Raw genomic sequence first — 12,230 nt, 5'->3', positions numbered from 1 at the left:
TGTTTAACTTTTTAAGACTGTCAAAATGTTTTTTGAAGTCATCGTAACATTTTATATTCTCACCTCTTGTATGACAGTTCTAGTTCCTCCAAAGTTTTGCCAACACTGAGTAGGATCAGTCTTTTTAATTTTAAGCCATTCTAATAGTTATGTAGTGATATCTCCTTGTTATTTTAATTTGTGTTTTCCTAATGACTAATGATGTTGAGTATCTTTTCATGGGCTTATTTGCCATCTGTATACCTTTTTTAGTGAAGCATCTGTTTAAATCTTTTGCTCATTTTGGTTGGGGGGGCTTGTTTGTTTCCCTGTTATTGAGTTTTTTGTTTGTTTGTTCTTTGAGACAGGGTCTGGCTCTGTTGCCCAGGCTGGAGTGCCGTGGTGCAATCTTGGCTCACTGCGACCTCCACCTCCTGTGCTCAAACTATCCTCCCACCTCAGCCTCCTGAGTAGCTGGGACTACAGGTGCACTCCACTGGCTAATTTTTTTTTTTTTTTTTTCGAGACGGAGTCTTGCTCTGTCACCCAGGCTGGAGTGCAGTGGTGCGATCTCGGCTCACTGCAAGCTCCGCCTCCCGGGTTCATGCCATTCTCCTGCCTCAGCCTCCCGAGTAGCTGGGACTACAGGCACCCGCCACCATGCCCGGCTAATTTTTTTTTGTATTTTTAGTAGAGACGGGATTTCACCGTGGTCTCGATCTCCTGACCTCCTGACCCACCCACCTCGGCCTCCCAAAGTGCTGGGATTACAGGCGTGAGCCACCGTGCCCAGACTCCATTGGCTAATTTTTGGTATTTTTGGTAGAGACGGGGTTTTATCATGTTGCACAGGCTGGTCTTGAACTCCTTGGTTCAAGCAATCATACTGCCTTGGCTTCTGAAAGTGTTGGGCTGGGATTATAGGCATGAGCCACCATACCTGGCTAACAATCTCTTTTCAAGAGCAGAAGTTTTAAATTTTGATGAAGTTCAGTTTATCAATTTGGTTTATTTTTCCTTCCTTCCTTCCTTCCTTTCTTTCTTTCTCTCTCTTTTTTTTTTTTTTAATAGAGACAGGGTCTCACTGTATCTCGTCTTCCCATTCTCTTAACAGTATCTCTTTGTAATTTTTTTTTGTATTTTTTTATGGAGATGGGGTACACTATGCTGCCCAGGCTGGTGTGGAACTCCTTACCTCAAGCAATCCTCCCCTCCTGCCTCAGCCTCCCAAAGTGCTTGGTATACAGGCATGAGCCACCACACCTGGCTCAATTCAGCTTTTTAGTGATTGTGCTTTTGGCATCATATCTGTCTGGAATGTCTTTGCTAACCCAAAATCACCATCTTTTTTTTGTTTTGTTTTGTTTTTTTTGAGACGGAGTCTCACTCTATCGCCCAGGCTGGAGTGCAGTGGCACAATCTCTGCTCACTGCAACCTCTGCCTCCCAGGTCTGCCTCAGCCTCCCAGGTAGCCGGGGATACAGGCGTGTGCCACCACACCTGACTCATTTTTATATTTTTAGTAGAGATGGGTTTTCGCCGTGTTGGCCAGGCTGGTCTCAAACTACTGACCTCAGGTGATCCACTCATCTTGGCCTCCCAAAGTGCTGGGATTATAGGCATGAGCCACCATACCCAGCCCAAGATCACCAATTTGTCTCCTAGAAGATTTATAGTTTTTGGTCTTACATTTAGGTATGTGACTTAAATAATTGCATTTAAGCATATGATTGAGTTAATTTTTTTTTTGAGACTGAGTTTCACTCTTGTTGTCCAGGCTGGAGTGGAATGGCACAATCTCGGCTCACCGCAACCTCTGCCTCTGGGTTCAAGCGATTCTCCTGCCTCAGCCTCCCAAGTAGCTGGGAATACAGGCATGGGCCACCATGCCCGGCTAATTTTGTATTTTTAGTAGAGACAAAGTTTCTGCATGTTTGTCAGGCTAGCCTCGAACTCCTAGCCTCAGGTGATCCCACCTCAGGTGATCCGCCTGCCTCGGCCTCCCAAAGTGCTAGGATTACAGGTGTGAACCACTGCACCCGGTGATTGATTAATTTTTATACATAAGGTGAGGCATGAACAGAAGATTTGTTTTTTTTCATATTGATGTTTAATTGTTTTAGCACTATTTGTTGAAAAGACGCTTTGTCCATTGAATTGTCCTTATGGCTTGTATGTAAGTTGTGATACATGTGTGTTGCATTGGATTTTTTTTTTTTTTTTTTTTTTTGAGACGGAGTTTCGCTCTTGCTGTCCAGGCTAGAGTGCAATGGCGCGATCTCGGCTCACTGCAACCTCCGCCTCCCAGGTTCAAGCAATTCTCCTGCCTCAGCCTCCCAAGTAGCTGTGATTACAGGCATGTGCCACCACTCCCGGCTAATTCTGTATTTTCAGTAGAGACTGGGTTTCTCCATGTTGGTCAGGCTGGTCTCAAACTCCCAACCTCAGGTGATCCACCCGCCTCGGCCTCCCAAAGTGCTGGGATAACAGGCGTGAGCCACCACGCCTGGACTGCATTGGATTTTTAAATGCTTCAAAGGTCATGAAGCACTGGTATCAAGGCAAAAGCAAGGACTTTGGCTGTAGGCACAGCTGGGTTAGACTCCTGGTCTTGCCACCATTGTGAGGCACAGTTGACCTATGAAGTAGAAACAATGGTACTGGTGCCTCAGGATGTTTGCCATGTTTTTTTTTTTTGACAGAGTCTTGCTCTGTCACCCAGGCTGGAGTGCAGTGGGGCACGATCTTGGCTCACTGCAACCTCCACCTCCCAGGTTCAAGCAATTCTCCTGCCTCAGCCTCCCAAGTAGCTGGGATTACAGGCATACACCACCAAACCCGGCTAATTTTGTATTTTTAGCAGAGACGGGTTTTGCCATGTTGGTCAGGCTGGTCTTGAAATCCTGACCTCAGGTGATCCACCTGCCTTGGCCTCCCAAAGTGCTGGGGTTACAGGCATGAGCCACCGCGCCCGGCCTGCCATGTTTTACAATGTTCTCCTGGATTTCTTCTGTCCTTTTCTGCTCTCCTCCCAGGTAAATAGGGGACTGGGAAAGCTGATCCTGGTCCTGAATAACATCTCTTAATTCCTAAGTTCCCCAGATTCGGAGCTCTAGGAAGGAAAGAAGGTAGGGCTAATGGGTACAGTGGTATCTATAGGACATCCAACACAAAACAGCCATTTCCTCTGGGCAAGGCTGTACAGACAGATCCCAATGCAAAGTCTCTTTGCTTTCAGTGAATTTGTGCACAATCTTTTTTTCTTATTTATTTATTTATTTATTTAAGACAGAGTCTCGCCCTATTGCCCAGGCTGGAGTGCAGTGGCGTTATCTCGGCTCACTGCTACCTCGGCCTCCTGGGTTCAAGTGATTCTCCTGCCTCAGCCTCTCAAGTAGCTGGGATTACAGGCATGTGCCACCATGCCTGGCTGATTTTTTGTATCTTTAGTAGAGATGAGGTTTCACCATGTTGGCCAGGCTGGTCTTGAACTCTTGACCTCGTGATCCATGCGCTTTGGCCTCCCAAAGTGCTGGAATTACAGGCATAAGCCACTGTGCCCGACTATTTATTTATTTATTTATTTTTGAGACAGTCTCGCTCTGTCGCCCAGGCTGGAGTGCAGTGGCACGATCTCGGCTCACTGCAACCTCCGCCTCCTGGGTTCAAGTGATTCTTCTGCCTCAGCCTCCCGAATAGCTGGGAGTATAGGCAGGCGCCACCATGCCTGGCTAATTTTTGTATTTTTGGTAGAGACGGCGTTTCACCGTATTGGCCAGACTGGTCTTTAACTCCTGACTTCGTGATCCACCCACCTCGGCCTCCCAAAGTGCTGGGATTACAGGCGTGAGCTATAGCGCCCGGCCTTTTTTTCTTTTTAGAGATGAGGTCTCCCTTTGTTGCCCAGGCTGAAGTGCAGTGGAGCGATCATAGCTTAGTGCAGCCTCAACTTCCTGGGCTCCAGAGATCTTCCTGCCTCAGCCTTCCTAGTAGCTGGGTCTATAGACATGGGCCACCACACCCGGCTTTTTCGACTTTTAGTAGAGATGAGATCTCTGCTATGTTGCCCAGGCTCGAATCAAACTTCTAGGCTCAAATGATCCTCCTGCCTTGGCATCCCGAAATACTGGGGTTACAGGCATTAGCTACAATGCCTGGCTGTACAAACTCTTGCCATTTATGCAGGGCAAAAGCACTGCTCTAAACAATTATAACAGGCATAATTTGTTATTACTTGATCAATGGAATTTTTTGATAGGCAATATTTTTCAAAACATTGGGCTCATGGAGAAATAATAAAAGAAATGCTAGGTGATGAAAATAATGGAAACGACTCGCTTAGATAAATGAAGCAATATGGCCAGACACAGTGGCTCATGCCTGTAATCCTAGCACTTTAGGAGGCTGAGGAGGGCGGATTGCCTGAGCTCAGGAGCTTGAGACCAGCTTGGGCAACCTGGCAAAATCCTGTCTCTACTAAAAATACAAAAAATTAGCCGGGTATGGTGGCATGCGCCTGTAATAGCAACTACTGGGGAGGCTGAAGCACCAGAATCACTTGAACCTGGGAGGTGGAGGTTGCAGCGAGCCGAGACTGAGCCACTGCACTTCAGCCTGGGCAACAGAGCAAGACTCTCTCTCAAAAAAAAAAAAAAAACAAAAAACAAATAAAAACGAAGCAATATGGATCTTGCTTTGTGGTTTCCAGTGTGTTGTAAGACATGATACTACAGCAAGAAACTCTCAGACTGATGAGGAGAAGTGGGCTTCATCCTTAGAGGTTTCCAGTGAATGCAAATGAAATGCTCTAGCTTGGCAGTGGAAAGGAGCAACGCGTCTGCCGGATCCAGGACAGACGGGCAAGGTATGAATCTGAGTGCTTGCTCGCTGCTGTTTACCATGGTGGTCCTAAGTTTCAGCACATGCCCTCTCAATTTATTATGAATACATGTATAATTAATCAGACTTTTAGCTAAAGTCAGTCCACATCCATGATTGATCAGGGCGTGTTGCAGCTAACCCTCAATGTTTGCTGGTTGCTAATTAATGGAAGAATTTCTGATGGCATCAAATCTTGGGGCAGGAGATCATCCAAAACTATTACCCATTTGGTTTACACAGGTATTCTGGGATGATTCATTCAAATATTTCAAATATTCATTGGCTTTTTAATAATTTGCTATATAAAAATATAATACACACAATCTAGAAATGTTGAAAAATATGAATTAAGAGGAAGAGAAACACAGCAGGGAAAGAAAGAGAACATTCGTGTTCTTAAAGCCAAAGAGAATCACTGTTAACAATTTCTTCCTAGACTTTTTGTTATTTCAATTAGTTGTTTTTTTTTGAGACAGAGTCTGGCTCTGTCGCCCAGGCTGGAGTGCAATGGCTTGAATTCAGCTCACTGCAACCTCCACCTCCCGGGCTCAAGCGATTCTCCTGCCTCAGCCTCCCAAGTAGCTGGGATTACAGGTGCATGCCGCCAAGCCCGGCTAATTTTTTTTTTTTTTGTATTTTAGTAGAGATGGGGTTTCACTGTGTTGTTCAAGCTGGTCTTGAACTCCTGAGCTCAGGCAATCCACCTGCCTCGGCCTCCCAAAGTGCTAGGATTACAGGAGTGAGCCACTGCGCCTGGCTATTTCAATTAGTTTTTATTATGACATATTTATACTTAACAAACGTAATATCCATAATATAACAGGTACATGTGCTGTTTTTTTTTGTTTCGTTTTGCTTTTTGAGACTGAGTCTTGCTCTGTAGTCCAGGCTGGAGTGGAATGGTGTGATCTTGGCTCACTGCAGCCTCCGCCTCCCGGGTTCAAGCGATTCTTGTGCCTCAGCCTCCCGAGTAGCTGGGATTACAGGCGCCTGCCACCATGCCCAGCTAATTTTTGTATTTTTAGTAGAGACAGGATTTCACTTTGTTGGCCAGGCTGGTCTCAAACTCCTGACCTTAAGTGATCTGTCGCCTTGGCATCCCAAAGTGCTGAGATTATAGGCTTGAGCCACCACGCCTGGCCTGTGCTGTTTTAAGAATGATAAAACAAGCACTGTGTAGTTGCTACATGGATTAAGAACTAGAACATCCTCAATATCTTTTTTTTTTTCTCAATATCTTTGAAGTGCCTTCTGTGCCCCTCTGCAATCAGCCCTGTGCTACTTCCCCAGAATTAACCACACTCTGGAATTTTGTTCATCATTCTTTTTGCTTTTGTTAAAGTGTTACCTTTCCTGAATGTATACCTAAACAATACATTGTTTAGTTTTGGATATTTTGGAACTTATGTAAACAAAACCATAATGTGTCTATTCCTCAGTTCTAGGTTTTGTTTTGTTTGTTTTGCTTTTTTCCTTAAATAATTTTTTTAAGAGATGGAGACTCGTTATGTTGCCCAGGCTGGACTCAAATTCCTGGGCTCAAGCAACCCTCCCTCCTCAACCTCCTGAGTAATTGGGACTAATGATGCGCACCTTTGCTTCCTAGGTTTTTTAGATCAACGCTGTGAGACTTATCCATCTTGGCTTGTGTTGCTGAAGTTCATTCATTGACACCGCTTATTAGTACTTCACTGCATGAGTATACCAGGCTTTATTATCTGTTCTCCTATTGATAAACATTAGTATGGTTTCTAGTTTTGCTATTATAAGCAATGCTGCTGTGGATATTCTTGTACAACATGTCTCTGGGCACGAATTTCTGCAGGTAATTTCTAGTCTTTTATGCACATGTAGTTAAATTTTTTTAAAAAGGTTCCAATCATATGAACTATATGAACACAAATACTCTATTCTGTGTTCATTTTCTGTAACCTTTTCCTCAAATTTCTCTAAACCCTTTGGAATGTAATATTTCAAGTGCTTATGCTAGAAGTTATTTGAATATTCCTCTTTTAATGTTTATATTGTTAAAAGTTTTCTTCCTTTCTTTTTTCTTTTTCTTTTTCTAGACAGGATCTCACTCTGTTGCCCAAGCTGGAGTGCAGTGGCACCCATCTCGGCTCACTGTAGCCTTGATTTCCCGGGCTCAAGCGATCCTTCCACCTCAGTCTCCCGAGTAGCTGGGACAAAAGGCATGTGCCACCAAGCCCGGCTAATTTTTTTTTTAATTGTTGTTTGTTTTTTTTTGAGACGGGGTCTCTCTCTGTCGCCCAGGCTGGAGTGCAGCAACGCGATCTCTGCTCACTGCAAGCTCCGCCTCCTGGGTTCACGCCATTCTCCTGCCTCAGCCTCCGGAGTAGCTGGGACTACAGGCGCCCGCCACCACGCCTGGCTAATTTTTTTTGTATTTTTAGTAGAGACAGGGTTTCACCGTGTCAGCCAGGATGGTCTGGATCTCCTGACCTCGTGATCCGCCCACCTCGGCCTCCCAAAGTGCTGGGATTACAGGCGTGAGCCACCGCGCCTGGCCCCTAAACGCGGCTAATTTTTAAAATTTTTCGTAGAAATGAGGTCTCATTGTGTTTCCCATGCTGGTCTCGAATTCGTGGGCTCAAGTGCTCCTCTAGTCTCAGCCTCCCAAAGTGGGGGGATTACAGGCATGAGCCACCTTGCCCAGCCGAAAGTTTTTTTTGACGGTTATTAATAACACATCTTTATTCATTGTTTTGTTTGTTTTTTGAGTCGGAGTTTCATTCTTGTTGCCCAGGCTGGAGTGCAATGGCACAATCTCGGCTCACCGCAACCTCTGCTTCCTGGATTCAAGCGATTCTCCTACCTCAGTCTCCCAAGTAGCTGGGATTACAGGCATGCACCACTACGCCCGGCTAATTTTTGTATTTTTAGTAGAGACAGAGTTTCTCCATGTTGGTCAGGCTGGTCTCGAACTCCTGACCTCAAGTGATCCACCGGCCTCGGCCTCCCAAAGTGCTGGGATTACAGGCGTGAGCCACCACACCCGACCCTGTTTGTTTGTTTACATTTTTTTAAACCCATTTTTTTTTTTGCGTTTAAAAAAATCATGATATCATGCCTACAATCCCAACACTTTGGGAGGCCAAGGTGGGAGGATCTCTTGGTACCAGGAGTTCATGACCAGCCTGGGCAATATAGTGAGATTCTGTCTCTACAAAATAAATAAATAAATAAAAATTAGCTGGGCATAGTGGTAGCTTGCCTGTAGTCCCAGCTGCTCAGGAGGCTGAGGTGGGAGGATCACTTGAGCTCAGGAGATCAAGGCTACAGTCAGCTCTAATTGTGTCACTGAACTCCAGCCAGGGCAACAGTGAGATTCTGTCTCTTAAAAAAAAAAAGATAAAATATACATAATAAAATTTACAATTTTAATCATTTGAAGCATAAAATTCAGTGGCTTTAAGTACATTCACACTGTTGTGCAACCATTACACTACCCATCTCATGAATTTTTTCATTCAAAATTGAAATTCTGTACCAACTAAGAATCATACATTTATCCTTTTGCTTTGGCTTATTTTACTTAGCGTGTTTCCAAAGTTCATCCATATTGTAGCAGGTATCAGAATTTCATTCCTTTTTAAGGCTGAATAATTTTTTTTTTTTTTTACATACTGGATTTTTTTGTAGAGAGGTTACTCAATAGTGCAATTTCTAAGTGAAAGAGAAATTAATTTTTAAAGGTTCTTGTTGCCTTAAAATTGTCCTCCCACACAGCCATATGGAATGTTTATTTCACTATATTCTTGCTAGTAATGAGTATTATAAATATATTTTAAAACACGCAACCTTACTATTTTCATGAACTGCTTAGTTTTTGTTTTAATTTAGCCTGCTATAAAAATTGGTTTGCTTTCTCCTTGGGTGTTCATAGCTGTACTGACAGGTAGGACATTAGGTGAACATCTGCTCTGGCTGAGGGGCTGTAACAGACGACCTGGGGACCAATGAGAAGGGCTGTCTTGGGGTAACGTTTTTGCTTTGGATGATATACAAAATAAGAAATCTTTATGTATGTAGTTAGTGGGGTGCTAGTTACATTCCCAGAAGGAAGAACCTAAGAGAGCTCTTGGCAGTAGGTGTATGTGGGTTACCTCCTTGAGACTGTCATCCTGGCTGTGTGGCACTAGAGGATATCAGAATGGCAAAGGGCTCTGTAACTAATTCTGATGGTGGCTGTGACTACCTGAAGCCCTCAGCTGAGAATTCTGAGCCGATATGACCAGACACAGAGGAAAGCGGTTGCTGACATTGGGTACAGAACTGCCATGGTCACAAAACTGTCATGGGAACAGAACCAGGGAGCAACAAGCTTAAGCTCAGAGATGCCCCTTGGTTGCTATTTTTGATATAGACCAATTATCCTTTTAAATGACTACATTTATCTGTATTTCATCTGATTGTGTTGTATTTATTTAAAAGAAAAAGGTGCTTACAGGCTGAAAACAGCATCTTATCTGATCACAATGATCACATCTTCTCAGATAGTATCAAATATACTTATTCCGTAGATTTTTATTGGACATCTGTCAGCACTGTTAGACACCCTGGGTGATACAGAGTCTTTGCCCTCAAGGATTTGGTCATAAAATGCTAATTACAAATTTAGTTATAAGCAAAGTAGGACATGGAAAAATGACACAAAAATGTAAAAGTGTCTGATGAATGTTCAGCCAATAAAAACTGGGAATACTGGAGCGGAGTTGTTCTGGGACCTGAATCACCCTGAGGTTCTCCTAAAAAATGTAACAAGTTTCCCCTTTTGGTGTATAAAATAATTCAAGCATCTCTGCATCCTTCCCTTTCACTAGAAATAAGTTTGGATGAGAACAAGTTAGTGATAGTGGGAGAGGGAGAAGAAAAAGGACAGAAAGTTTGGATAGGTATATTGATTTAAATGAAGGAACAAATCAGTTGAGGGGCAGAGGAGCAGGAGAATAATAAAAGGGTAAAGAGAAGCAACAAAGAAAAAGAAAAATTGAAAAGAGGGTAAAGGTAAAGGGGGAGGAGGAAAGGAACTGACAGTGTCCGGAGCGGGAAGAAAAATGGAGGAACAAAAGGAGAGGGGGAGGAAGAGAGAGGGGAGGGGCAGGGGCAGGGGGAGGGGCAGGGAGGAAGAGGAAGGTGGGAAAAAAGATGGATCAGGAACCTTATTTTAAAGCAATTTAGAAATAACTCTAAATTTTTTCCCTATACACTTTATAAACACATTTTAGAAATGAAAAGAAAATTATAAGAATGTACTTAATAATTTATTATATAAGTGCTCACCAAATATTTTCAGATTGTGTTTAAGAGTGGAAATTAAGTTGTGTTGATAATAATTCTTTAAAAAAAAAAAGGTGGAGGTGTTTATAGGAGAGTTGGGTGAACCAAAATTCTGTGTAGATTGTTAATTCATGAAAATTAGGAGTCACTTTTAAAATTGTATCTCAGTTTAGTCAAACAACCATTTAAAACAAAAATGCCATACTATTAGGCTGAGTCTCTTTTCTTTGTAAATCTGGTTTGTATATGAAGACAGATTGAACTGTTTTAAATTAATTTTTTGGTGATGAAATACTAGTGAAATAATATGTCTTAATTTTTAAAATTTAAAACAACAACAAAAAACCCCAACATAGCAGCATTATCCCTGGTAACTCTGAAATATTTGTGGCAGCTCCTGAAAAAAAAATCCTAAACAGGAGTAGTCAGTTAATCTCATCATTAGGGGTAAAATTTTTAAAAAAGCAAACGAAAAAAATTTGCTGAGTTAAAAAATTCTTTTAGTCTTAAAATGTGTAGATGTTGTGTAGCTAAAATGGAAACTTCATGAAGTTTGACATGTAACTGATTCATTTCTAATTAAAATAATTTAAATATTTAGAAGATATGTTGATTTCAAGTACAAAATTGTCTCATTACTGTTTCCACCTTAATATTTATATATGGATTCCTTCTCTTTTGTTGCTTTTTACAATTTATTTTGAAAAATAACATTTTTTTCTTGTCTTTTCTTGAATTATACAATTCCCCCCCCAAATGAATCAGTGATCTATTTTGTATTTTGTGCTGTAGGAACTAAACAAGATTGTACATTATCTTTTAATCAAATGACTTTGGAATAAAAAAATTGCAAAAGGTAATAAGAATGTAATGTGAAGGATGTTATTGACCATTTCTTCTACATGTAATAATAGGGGTTGGGTGGAGTAGTTTACTAACAAAATGAATTTGAAAACATCTATTTTTAAAGTTAATAAAATAAATGATCCCCTCCTTACCTAAAAGTTTCTACATTGTAAACCTGAACCAAAACAAAAAATTGAGAGATTTTGTCAAACACACTGTGTGACCCACAGAAAAACAAACGATTGTCCTTAAAGTTCTTTTTTCCCCTTGAGCCTCTTCTATCTCTGGAATAAATACATTTCTTTCTCAGGTCTTAAACACTGAACACTTTTGAATGAACGATAATTTGAAGGAGAAAAATTTCCTTTTCTGCTTACAGTTTGCTTACATTTTATGAGATATCCTAAACACATACTTATCCTTATTTATTTGACAGGAGAAAAAGCTGCATGTGCTTTTAAACTGGAACTAATTTACACTTTCTCAAAGTTTATAGGCATTTAAAAGAACCACACTAAGACTTTAAGTTGCAGGAAGAAACAAAACATCCCAAAGTAGTAACAGTAAAAAAACAAGCAAGCAACAACAAAAGTAAATAAATAAAATAAAAACCAGCCAAACAAAAAACAAATTCCTCTAAAAACTTTGAGGTCAAAGCAGCAATACATGAGGAAATGTGAGCTTTTCTTTTTCTGTATTTTGTAGCAACCATAATTTTATTCCAAAATTGATGGATTCATTAGAAAATAAATTGTATTTTAATGTATTTCCCTCCTAGCTGCTTTCCATTTGTTTTGTTCTTTCTTTTGTAAAACATGCTACACTTTTAAAAATAGAAGAGTCAGTAAGTGTTAGATTTAAAATGCAATATATATTCTGGGGATTTATGCAAAGGAGCTAACCCCAAAAAGGAAAAATTTATATTCACCAAAATACCTGTTCAGCACTGTTTACAAAAGTAAAAAATTTGATGAAGTGTATATCTAAATATCATGATTAATAATTTACATATATAACTGGACTGAATTAAAATGACAGTTATGAAAACTTGGAGGCAGCCTGGGGAAATATTTATGGTACAAATGCAAGTGAAAAATTAAGATATAAAAATGATAAATTTTAAACCATTATAAATGGACAAACGCTGAAAAATAAACATTTACAAGTAAAATTAATTTTCTATGACAATAGTGAAATTATTGATTTTTAATTTTTCTATTTTT

At 41.0% G+C, this 12,230-nt stretch overlaps 1 long non-coding RNA gene across 1 annotated transcript; it reads left to right on the top strand.

The window, feature by feature from the left end:
• The first annotated feature begins 2,702 nt into the window (after nucleotides 1–2,702).
• LOC129054952 (uncharacterized) lies at nucleotides 2,703–6,683 on the top strand. Its single transcript, XR_008519600.2, has 3 exons — nucleotides 2,703–3,014; nucleotides 4,688–4,843; nucleotides 6,467–6,683. It is a non-coding gene; the product is annotated as an uncharacterized LOC129054952 (long non-coding RNA).
• The last annotated feature ends 5,547 nt before the right edge of the window (nucleotides 6,684–12,230 follow it).

Source organism: Pongo abelii, chromosome 19 (genome assembly GCF_028885655.2).
Source record: "Pongo abelii isolate AG06213 chromosome 19, NHGRI_mPonAbe1-v2.0_pri, whole genome shotgun sequence".
In the NCBI taxonomy this organism is placed as follows: domain Eukaryota; kingdom Metazoa; phylum Chordata; class Mammalia; order Primates; family Hominidae; genus Pongo; species Pongo abelii.
The sequence above is the reverse complement of the archived record's forward strand: the minus strand, read 5'-3'. Positions and strand labels throughout refer to the sequence as shown.